Consider the following 12,662-nt stretch of genomic DNA (forward strand, 5'->3'; position numbering starts at 1 on the left):
CTCAGGCCTGCTCCAAATGTTCTCAGAGAGTTGGAAGCTAAACAACAAGAAATGAACAAACAAACCCCTTGCTGGTGAAAAGTCTTCAAATTATTGGCATGTAATGTGATTATCTTACAGGCAAATGATCCTTGCAGTCAAACTTTCTGCCTTTGCAACAGAATTCTGGCTCCTTAAAATTGAAAAAGGTAGGGCGGGGGAGAAGACAGCACCACCACCCTCTTCATGGGACTGGATTTCAAATGAAAAATGAGTCTTTATCTCCGAATGCGTCCAACCAATCTGCAAATTATTTAAATGAAGACAAAGCAGCCCTCTTCCCAACATCTGCAAGCAAAATGCTTAAATTCCAAGTGCAGCTTTTACTGGCATAAGAAAATAATAAGCGGAGTTCAATTTGTGTCAGCACAGCTCAGGAAAATAAGATATCATGTCTTGCTGTCTGCTTGATGTCAGCTTCTCCGATTCAAACCCTAATGCCTCATCTTAGGCTGTCCTTACTGAAGGCTGCCAAACAGCCAGGTTCAGCCAAAGTTCAGGCAGCTACTTCAGAATAGCTTCTCCCCTTCCACCAGCCCCCGCCTCATCATTATGAACCTTCTGCTTTATATTGTACGCACTTGATTATATCTATCCTTGAAACTTATATAACTCTATTAGCCTCTTCTCCTATTCTTCTTAATGCGCAGTGCATTCCTTCCTGGGCTTAAGTTGTTTTATAGCTTCCTGCATAAGGCTTTTAAACTGTTGCATACAACGAGCGTTGGGCCCCATGGATAGTTGCATCTGCTCAGAGAGGTGTGAGGAAAGTAGGGACAGAGTCCTCTTGAACCTGTCTTGGGCACTTGAATGAGCACCACGGAATCAGAATGCATGTCAAAACATCAAATGTATTCTAGTGTACCAGCATCTCATTTACTATTTTCCTCAAATATATAATATGTTGCATATCTCTTCAGCTTCCGTTTCTATCCCTCTTATTTCCTGGCTGAGGAGGCAAGCTGAATGCATACAGTGTATGTCCATGCCATGCCTATCCATCGCTTCTGTAGGGCCATAGCTCAGGGGCAGAACATCTGCTTTTCATGCAGAAGGTCCCAGTTTCAAACCCCGGCATCTCCAGGTAGGACTGGGTGAGACCCGTGTTTGAGACCCCTGCTGCCAGTCAGAGTAGACCAGGTATGGGGAACCTGTGTTGCTGAACTACAGCTCCCATCATCCCTAGTCATTGAACCTGCTTGCTGGGGCTGATGGGAGTTATGGTTCTGTAACATCTGGAGGGCCAAAGCTTCCCCACACCTTCTGCAGGTAAAATTGAACCAGATGGGCCAATGGTCTGATTTGATATGATAACTTCCTATGCGCCTGTATTCACTGTTAGGCATATGATGTTGGGCAGTATGCAACTGTTGGCAGGTCTTCCTGACTGCATGCATATTTCAAGAAGCAACCAATACTCCTTTTTGCATTTGCTTAGGGACACAGTAGAAATTTGCTTGAACTGGAACACAACATTCAGTTGGATTACATGCTTCTTAGAATTTTGCAATACAGTTTTGGATCAAATAATGTGTCCATAATGCATATTTTATGAAAAAAGTATATAAAAATGTGCATTTTAGGGGTAAATGCAATTTATTGTAAGAATGTGTATAAAATGCATATATTTAAAGTCTATTTTTTCATGCTTTTTTTTTCAAATTGTCAACAAACAGGATGGAATGGACCTATGACTAAGTGTATGCAAAACTAGCATGGACTAGAAATAAGCAGATGTGTCCATCTTTAATTTTCATACAGATCAACAAAGGAGCCTCACTCCTGCACATTAATCTCTTTGAACAGTTATATCTTGTTTGGAAGGAATGTTCAAACATCTGAAATCGCTTCTTTCTTCAGAAAGCAGAAAACATGTATGTTTCTTTTTAAAAAGGGGGGGAATTTAAAAAATAAAATAACACAAACAAACAATACTCCAGGGTCGTCATAATCATTATGATTTCCTTATGAGGAAATAAAGTCTACTCTCAAACGGTTACTATCTTTCCACTGACAGTTTTAGAGAGAGTAATGAAACTATTAAACAGATGTTGGCTAGTCATACACTTGGAGTCTGGTAAATGCTCCCCTGGAATGTTTCAGTCCCCTTCAAACTCAAAGAACTTAAAACTCCAATATTGTTGAGTGAAAATGTTGATCTCCCTTGGAGGCAACTCATTGACGTGGATTTGCTCGCTCAGGCTGAGAGTGCTTTCAGTTCTTCCATTTTCTTGATGGGGTTTAACTGCCATCATATTGAATTGCTTGCTGTGCAAGAGATGGGACAGGAAGCACTTTCTTCTTCTTTCTGGCATATCCAGCGCAACATCTTCTCTGGACTGAAAGTAACCAAAGCAAATTCTAAAATATCCAGAAAATCTGAGGTCTGACTAAATGGGCATTCTATTTAAGAGGAGTTATGGAGACTTTCAGCCCATCTCCAATCCAAAATGCTTAGATGTATTGTCTAACCTCATGCTACCAGGAGCAGGGGAAAGAGGTCTGCAGCCTAGTCTTGATTTCTTCTCCTTGTTAATGTATAAGAAACCTGATTATATGTCCTGATGCCATCACACTGTGTTTGGAAAGTGCTGGATGAAGGAGCACAGGACTGGTGACACTAAATGCCCAACTTCTAGCTGAAGTTAGTTGGGCCTCTGCAACATGGAAGACAACTAACAGGGCTTCCCTGGATGATCTCAGTGATCAAACAGGGATATGGATTTCAACAAAGTCAAGATTTCACCTCAAAGGATTTGTTTCTGATGAACTGGTGCTACTCCTTCATAGTGTCTATCACCAAAAAGTTTATTGATGATAAGTTATCAAGAAAAATTCCTTTATTGTTATCACACCAGAGCACAAGTTATTTGGAATGCAAATTATCAGTATTGAAATGACCTAGGCCCCAACTACCCCAAAGCCTATCCCAGTCCGTACAGGCCATCTTGGGTGTTAAGCTCAGCAAAGGAGACTCTATGGGTTGTTGTTCTGCCATCCCTAGTATTGTGAGGAATGGCAGCCTGGAAGAGGGCTTTCTGTGTGGCAGGCCCTGGAATGATGGAACTCCTTCCCCACATATGCCATACCCTCCAACATTTCTCTAGTGAAATTAGGGAACCATCTATTACATACCCTCCAATATTTCTCCAATGAAAATAGGGACGTCCTAAGGAAAAGTGGAATATTCCAGGATCAAAGCAGAAACGGGATGGCTTCTGTGAATCCAGGACTGTCCCTGGAAAATAGGGACACTTGAAGGGTCTGAGATGTGCATCTTGTACTATTCTTGGTCAGCATATACTGTATGCTGAAGTCACACCTGTTTTCTCTGGACTTCGACAAAACATTTTTATTGGATTTGTTTCTTTTGTGTAATGTACAGTGCTTTTGTTTAGAAATGTTTTGCTGGTTTTATATATATATATAATCTTATAAACAATTACACTTGCATTGGTATGACTATATTGTTGTAACTCACCCCAGAACGTTATAGTGAAGAGCGAGAGAGAAATCTTATAAATTAATATATAAAACTGTTTCAAGATTGTCACATATATAGATTTACTCAAACCAGTTCCCCCACCTCAGTTCTTTGCTCTGATTCATTTTTAACTTATCTGGTATCAATTACTAAGACAGATTTGCAATATTCAGTGTCTGTACAGATGAAACACTTTAATACCTTAGATGGCTCTTTCTTGCTGGCAGACAGAATGGCATGATCTGAAAAGGCTGGGTTTTTTTTCTTTTTTGAAAAACTCAAAGGCGATCAAGATTAAAATTCCCAAATGTGTATTCTGGATGACTTCCAAACACATTCAGTCTTTATTCATTATTGGATATTGTCTTGATTAAAATTCCTGCTGGTTTGTTCTATGGTTAAGGAGTAATCTTGTATCTTAGCTTTTGGAATGTATCAGTATCATGTGACAGCTATGAAGTCCAAATTAATATAGAGAGATCTCTCCCACTAGCCAGCATGGAAAAAGATTTAGAACGTCCAGATTTCAGTAAAGCAGTTTATAAAAATTTATCTTCAACCAGCCTTATATAACACGAGAGCCACTTCAAGCTCTCAGCTGGGAAGAACATAAGGTTTATTAAAGCAAGATATCTTTCAAAACAGTTTTGGATTTAAAATGAAAACCTTTAAGTGCATGAATCAGAGATGAAATTACTTCACCCTGAAAAGAAAGCAGGGTGAGGAGAGAGGCACACATACTAAAAGTGCATTTTCATACCCATCTTTAGTTAACTAGCCAGGGCCAAAGTACAGCAGCACACAGATGGGAGCTTCTTTTAAGACCTTTGGCTGAAAATGCAGAGGCCATGTGGACCATTGGGCAATCAACCTTCTGCCTCCATGCATCTGATTTACATGAGGTCAAAGGTATGAAATGCACTATCTGCTAGGAAAGGTTTTTGTTGTTTACATTGGGGCACCTACTCTGAGATTTCCTGCTTAAGAGCCTATTTCACTGCTGGCATTGAGGAGGAGGAGAAGCATCCTACTTAAGGAAGCTTATCACAACATAAAGGTAAAGGTAAAGGGACCCCTGACAGTTAAGTCCAATCGCAAATGACTCTGGGGTTGTGGCGCTCATCTCGCTTTACAGGCTGAGGGAGCCGGTGTTTGTCTGCAGACAGTTTTTCCGGGTCATGTGGCCAGCATGACTAAGCCACTTCTGGTGCAACGGAACACCAAAACCAGAGCAGCGCATGGAAACGCCGACCTTCTGATCAGCAAGTCCTAGGCTCTGTGGTTTAACCCACAGCGCCACCTGCGTCCCTCAAGCAGGGAGACTGAAGTTCAAATCACAGAATCATAGAATTGCAGGGTTGGAAGCAATCCCCGAGGATTGTCTAGTCCATGGGTAGGCAAACTAAGGCCCAGGGGCCAGATCTGGCCCAATCGCCTTTTAAATCCAGCCCGCGGATGGTCTGGGAATCAGTGTGTTTTTACATGAGTAGAATGTGTGCTTTTATTTAAAATGCATCTCTGGTTTTATTTGTGGGGCATAGGAATTTGTTCACCCCCCCAAAAAATAGTGTCAGGCCCCCCACAAGGTCTGAGGGACAGTGGACCGGCCCCCTGCTGAAAAAGTTTGCTGACCCCTGGTCTAGTCCAACCCTCTGCAATGCAGGAATCTCAACTAGATCATACATGACAGATGACCATCTAACCTCTGCTTAATACCCTCCATAGGATAGATGAGGGTTGCATACAAGGTTGCTGCATTCCAAATTATCAAATATTCTGTATATCTACTTGTAACCTTCAGGTGCTGATGACAGACAAGTAGAAAGATTGGGCAAGGTGGGAGAGAAATACTATTGGATGAGAGGTGGGAGCTAAGAAGGCAGCAATTTCAGTTCCAGGCTGTGTTCATCACTATCAGCACCAGAGCTTTTTTTTTTCCTTCTAAAAAAAGTATGTTTAGGGGTACTCTCATTTTCCTACTCATATTGAAATATTGCCCCTTAATGAGGCCAAACTTAGATTCACGAAATGTTTAGGGGTATGTGTACCCCTGCGTCCTCCCAGAAACAAACAACACCGATTCAGCACTGCTTGCATTCTGCTGCAGGTCAATTTCTGATAAATATTGCATGATTTGTCTCACTGCCTGTTAAGGTATGTATGTATGTATGTATGTATGTATGTATGTATGTTACATAAATTATAATGTAAAGAGAACACTTTTAAGTGCTGTCTTTTCTTGAAATCAATGGATAGAACTTACAAGTGCATAACTTTGATTCAGTCATGTCCCAAGTCATGCTTAAAAATTTTATTTTATTTTGCCTTTTGGGTTGTTAGTTCAGGCCAGAGAAATACATCCATGTAGCCAAACATATCAGCTAGGAATATTTAGTTTTTGAGATTATTATGATCTAAATGCAAAATTGAAAAAGCAAAGTGTTAAGAAACTACTAAAATTCTGAAGCATATGATAAAGTGATATCAGTTTCCCTCACGTGTATATATAACTTCTTCCCATCTTTCCCTTGTTATAAGGTTGAACCTTCCATTTTTAGCACTGTAGGCCAGATATTTAGCACTTAAAATGATGAACATATTTTTAACATTCGAGTAGTGCTAGATTTGTATCTCCTATTGGATATGACATTAAGCTGCACTCAGTAAACAACTTGGGCATATATGAGTTAGTCATGTGCTTACTTTTAATCTCACTGAAATCAACAGGATGAGAAATTTGCTTAGCTTTGGTTTGATCACCCCTTTGCAAGTGATTTATAAAAGCAATAGCAGGATCTGGGTGTTATTTTTTGTCATCTTAAATAATCCAACTAAGGAGACACATATATAATATGTGTTGGAAGCTGCTCAGAGTGGTTGCAGTGAGGTATTATTATTATTATTATTATTATTATTATTATTATTATTCCCCTGAAAAACAACAGTGCAAGCTGGCAAAATTCACTCCATACCGGCTGTCATAGGTGGCCAATGCTATTCCTTTCTACAGGTGTCTTTCAGGCATACAATTAAAATTACAATCCTTTCTGTGTTTATCCTTTTTGCGTTAAGTGCATGGAAATACAGGCACACCCTTTCAGTTTTAATAGATCCAGCGTAAGCTTAAATGGGACACATTCAGTCTCCCATAAGCAGAACTGCAGGCTGATCAGACTAAGGGCCTTTTCACACTTTCCATTTATGGTGGTATAATTGCTGTTTGATTTTAAAGAAAAGAAGTTTTAAAGAACAAATTTGTAGCTCATTGTCTGAACCTTGGGCCACATGCTGCTGTTATTAGAGGGGGAATGTGGGGCTTTTCCTTTCCACATTATTGGCAGGTTGTGCCTGATTTATTTATTTTTAATCAATTGCTTTCATACCCTCATTTTCCTCCAGCCAGTAAATGTCAGAGTTACGAGCATGCATGTGGGGTAGCCCCTTTGTGGCGCATATATATATATATATATATATGCTTTCGTAGATTTTCACGGGTACAGGAATGCAGGTTTTGGTGTCCTCGGGTGTCTTCCCGTGTAAAAGTTGGGGTGTCTAGGCGACGTTTCGACGAGGTCTCACTCGTCATCTTCAGGCTGGTGCTTTCGGCTTCTTGTTACTGGAACAGAGCAGGATCTCAGTGTTTGAGTTCCTATAAATACTGTTGAGGGGGTGTGGTGTATAGCCTCCAATGTTCTGGGCAGAGAAGCCAAGCCAGAGCACAACTAAGTGCAGTACAGCCATCTTCTCAGAAAAACTCTTCACAAAGTTCAAGAGGTCAAGACACAAAGACTTTAGCAACTAATCCACACCTAATGACCCACCTAAGTGGTACTCAGGATATCACTCAAGAAATCACTCAAGATATCCCTCAAGTAATTAAGGAACAAAAGAAGAAAAGGCACACTAGCCTGGGAACTTCCTCTCTGCCCAGAACATTGGAGGCTATACACCACACCCCCTCAACAGTATTTATAGGAACTCAAACACTGAGATCCTGCTCTGTTCCAGTAACAAGAAGCCGAAAGCACCAGCCTGAAGATGACGAGTGAGACCTCGTCGAAACGTCGCCTAGACACCCCAACTTTTACACGGGAAGACACCCGAGGACACCAAAACCTGCATATATATATATATATATATATATATATATATATATATATATGCCTAGTACTCCAGAATTCTAATATTGTGGAAGTATAGGAGAATAGAAGAGTAAGCGCATGTCTACCTAAACTATGGAGAATTTGGTTATTGTGATGAAATTTTAGCTGCAGCTAAAGATTCGTGTCATGAGCATTCCTCTGACTCAGTACCATTGTCTCTATCTGTCATATATCTCCGCGGAACTGAAACTGCATACTTGTGGCTCACACTGGTCAGAGGGAAGTGGCAAAAAAACAGACATCTCCTAAACCACAGCTGCCAACCTCACACCTTATCCACAGGGAAAAGTGAGGATTCCTGTACACATGCCACACAAACAAAAATGTGGAGGATCTATTCCATATCTTTCACCAAAAAAGATTGCAGTAGAAGAGAAGGCATCTTAAGAAAAAAGCATGTTATACCAGAATACTAGCTGAATAATGAGGATATCATGTGGCAGCAGGCCAGAAAAAGCTGAAAACCCCCCAGCCAATATGCTGCTATAAATGGTAAGTGTGGAAATGCCCCAAGTCTCCCATACTATTAATGATGGTCCAGGTGGACCAGTGGTGATCCAGAATGCAAGTCAATAAAGGTAAGATCCTGATGGGACTCAGAGCAGCACTAACTTCTCCCTAACCTCAAAGGATGCTATTTGTATTATATTAGTACCATATTCTGTAAGTGATGTCTAATTTTAAGCCTTGTGTATGTGAACCTGTTTAGTGGGAGACCTCAAAATCTACCATTTCCACTCTATGGAACTATGGGTTTCCACCACTCTTCTTTCAAGAAGATTCTTCTTTTGATAAGGAAGGACCCCTTTCTGAATCTGGTTCTATAGTTCTTCATTAGAGACTGTTAGTGATAGTCTCTGTGAAGCGGAAGAGAACAGAAAATGCTTTCAGATGATCCATATTTTGGAGTCTCTACAAGTCTGAATTATTTAATGTATAGACTAAACTCAGAGTATCAGTTATCAAGTTTGCTTCTGCATACATGAAATTATGTTTTTTCCCCCCTGAATAAACCTTTTTGTCATGGTAGTTTTGCAGTTCCTGGTTTGCAATAAAATTCTTTAAACTAACAGTTTGCCATTTGTGGAACCTTGCCTAGGGACAGGCCTACTACACTTTATAGTTCCACAGAGAAAGACAAGCTGGAAAGCTTCCAGATGTTTGTGGACCCTAAGGAGGTGATTTGGTGGCTGCCATTGAGATGGCAGTGAGAGCCTGTGTGGTGTAGTGGTTAAGAGTGGTAGTCTTGTAATCTGGTGAACCGGGTTCATGTCTCTGCTCCTCCACATGCAGCTGCTGGGTGACCTTGGGCCAGTCACACTTCTCTGAAGTCTCTTAGCCCCACTCACCTCACAGAGTGTTTGTTGTGGGGGAGGAAGGGAAAGGAGAATGTTAGCCGCTTTGAGACTCCTTCGGGTAGTGATAAAGCGGGATATCAAATCCAAACTGTTCGTCTTCTTCTACAGACCGCAGACTGAAACCTAGTTGGCTTAGGCTCATCTTGGAGCAGTTCTGGGAGTGCTAGATATAGGGTTGTTCAGAATAAGCCCTGTTCCATGACACTGTCCAATGCAGAATCTCAATATATGTGCATAAGTACCATCCATAGAAGAATAACAAATTATTGGTTGGTGTGCAACTTGGGCAACACAGTGACCAACCCTCCAACCCTCAAGTCAAATTGCACAAGACTGATTTTCGATGCCATCTCTCAAATAAATGCACATATTAAAACACTGCTGGATTTATTCCTGACCCAAAATACATGTGGCTAGGGGACGTGTGCACATGTGTCTGACATATTTTGCGCATGAAATTTATGTTGCTCCCATAGCCTTAAGATGGAACACATGTGCTTTGCATATGGTTTGTATAAATGGTATGAAATGCTCCAAAGAGGTTTAAAATAGACTTGGGAGGAAAGTAGCAGACAAATTGCAAGTTTAGGATTGCTTGCTGATCACTTAATTGTAACAGTAGCAAACATTGCTAGAAAATTAGTTCATTACAGCACTGAATTCTTGAGAGATGTTCTGAAGGCAAATGGGATTTTTATTCTGCTTGACTTTTTAAACAAAATATATTTCTTTATTGCCTGTACTGATGCTTCCTTTTCCTGAAGAGGTAAGAGAAACTGTGATTATTATCATGCAGCTGATACAGGCTTAGATCCAGACTTAAAGTAGTCCCATTGATTTTAGTGGGTCTTTCCTCCAAGCAGTACTATGTCTGGTCCAATATACTACAGTGGTACCTCAGGTTAAGAACTTAATTCGTTCTGGAGGTCCGTTCTTAACCTGAAACTGTTCTTAACCTGAGGTACCACTTTAGCTAATGGGGCCTCCCGCGCCGCCATTGTGAGATTTCTGCTCTCATCCTGAAGCAAAGTTCTTAACCTGAGGTAATATTTCTGGGTTAGCAGAGTCTGTAACCTGAAGCGTCTGTAACCTGAAGCATCTGTAACCTGAAGCGTCTGTAACCCAAGGTACCACTGTATTTCAATGGTATTTTTCTACAATTGAAAATCACACTTGTCAGCAAAATTAAGAATTTACTTTCCTAGTGCTTTAACTGAACTTGAATCATATGGCATGCAAATCCCCTAAGGTGGTACAGTACTAGCACCATTGCAATTTAGTCTTGACACCTTTGGACATGATCCATTTTCCCAGCAGGACTGAGCGAATACTTGCACATTTCCTCCCACTATCATGAGCTAGTCCCAAAGTGTTTTACTTCCCAACTCTCTATTCAGTTTATGTAAAATCAACTTGAACTATGATTGCCACAGTATAAATCAGTCTCCAAACTGACCATGGGAATTTGAATAGATATTTTTATTTCTACTCATTCACTCCCCATAAAACCATATTGCATACCATTCAATTTTCACCTGCTTTTACATCCTCACCAACCCCTTGTTCCCTTGCCATGGTCAGTCAGCATTTGATGGTCCCTGAATGCTTTAAGGTCTGTATAGTTAAAGCTATGGTTTCCCCGTGATGATGTATGGAAGTGAGAGCTGGACCATAAAGAAGACTGATTGCCGAAGAATTGATGCTTTTGAATTATGGTACTGGAGGAGACTCTTGAGAGTCCCATGGACTGCAAGAAGATCAAACCTATCCATTCTGAAGGAAATCAGCCCTGAGTGCTCACTGGAAGGACAGATCCTGAAGCTGAGACTCCAATACTTTGGCCACCTCGTGAGAAGAGAAGACGCCCTGGAAAAGACCCTGATGTTGGGAAAGATGGAGGGCTCAAGGAGAAGGGGACGACAGAGGACAAGATGGTTGGATAGTGTTCTCGAAGCTACCAGCATGAGTTTGACCAAACTGCGGGAGGCAGTGGAAGACAGGAGTGCCTGGCATGCTCTGGTCCATGGGGTCACGAAGAGTCGGACACGACTAAACAACTAAACAACAACAACAACAACAAAAGAATGTCCTCATTGGGCTTTATTGGGAGATTCCCTTTCCCCCTTTAGGGTTCTTTTTTATAAAGATATTTTGTACTTCTGCGAACCTTGGCATTTTCTCAAGCCTATTCTTACACTTCCCTCAGTTATGTGGATGGTGCTGTTTTGCCTATATATGTAAAAGCATTCATACTTGAAAATCAGAATGTATGCATAACGAGAAATTAGCATTCTTTAAAAAAAAATTGTAACACATTCAACACCCTTTCTCATTCACTGTATTTTTGTATCCTTGTCCTTTATTGGGAGTGATCCTGTTTGTGATTCCACTTACCTTCCAGCTATGCCTTTCTTTGGGATACTACAAGCAGTAAGGAGATCAAGTAGGGCATTCCACTCCCCCTTTTGTGTTTTTCTTTTTCAACTGCCACTCAACATTCCTTGCTTACTGAGCATGCTCAGTTCTGATTAAGCTGCTTTGGGGTGTGTGCTATTTGTTTATAAATCTTTATTGTACTTGTGCAAAACTTGGGGTTCTCCCAAGCATGCTGAAATCCCCTTGTTTCTCAGTGGCCTCCCATTTTGGTTCTAATTCTGTTGGCGTTTTATAATAGAGTGTTAGACACTAGCAGAAGCAGGTACTTTCTGGACCACCTTATCCTGTTCCCTATAATCCTTGCCTTTTATAATTCCCCCCTCTTCTATTCAAGACTGTGGCAGAGAGTTTAAAGCTGATCTGCGCCATGCATTTAAAGTAGTGCTTGACGACTTTAAACAGTCACAACTTCTCCCAAAGTATAACAGTTTATTAAGGGTACTGAGCGTGGTTAGGAACCCCTATTCCCCTCACAGAATTCCCAGAATTCCCTGGGAAGAGAGATAGATTGTTAAACCACTCAGAGTATGATAGTCAATGAGGGGGGCAGGGCTCTCCAAACCACTCTCCCTCTCTGTATAGTGAGGCCCCGTGGTGGGGGGTTTAGGCACTGATAATTGCAGCCGCCACCACCCTCAGTAAGGGTGGTGGGTGATTTCCCCTGTAGCCCAAGCAGCAGCAGCAGCCGCCTGCAAATAGCTGTTCCTATGCTACACAGAAAAGGAAGTGCTGCCATTCTCAACACAGCAGCCAGTCAGCTCTAGAGTCAAGTGGACTGAAGGTTACACCAGTTAGAGTCTTCAACAGGGGCAACCAGTGGAAGGCAGTTCCTGCTTTCAGGACCTGAGAAGCCTCCAGAAGTCCCTTTCTCTGCAGCTGTGACTCGTCTTTGGCCCTGCTGGGCACACGAGGAAATAAACTATAGCTTGCTTGCTTGCTCGCTCACTCTTACACCCCAAACTGCACCCCTTCTCAGGGTGTTCATTTTTTCAAACTATTTGGCTGCAAGTGCAAACATGCATTTGAAAGAGGCAAATAATATAGAGCAGTTGGCCATGTAAACAAAGGGGACTCAACAAGCAATATGTATTGAAAAGTACAGGCATGCAATGACGTCTGTTTCTCCCCCTCCCTCACAGCCCAGTAGTTGCCTTTTGGGAGTGCTACCTCTCAACCCACTCT

Source organism: Podarcis melisellensis, assembly GCF_964234715.1.
Source record: "Podarcis melisellensis genome assembly, chromosome: 1".
NCBI lineage: Eukaryota > Metazoa > Chordata > Lepidosauria > Squamata > Lacertidae > Podarcis > Podarcis melisellensis.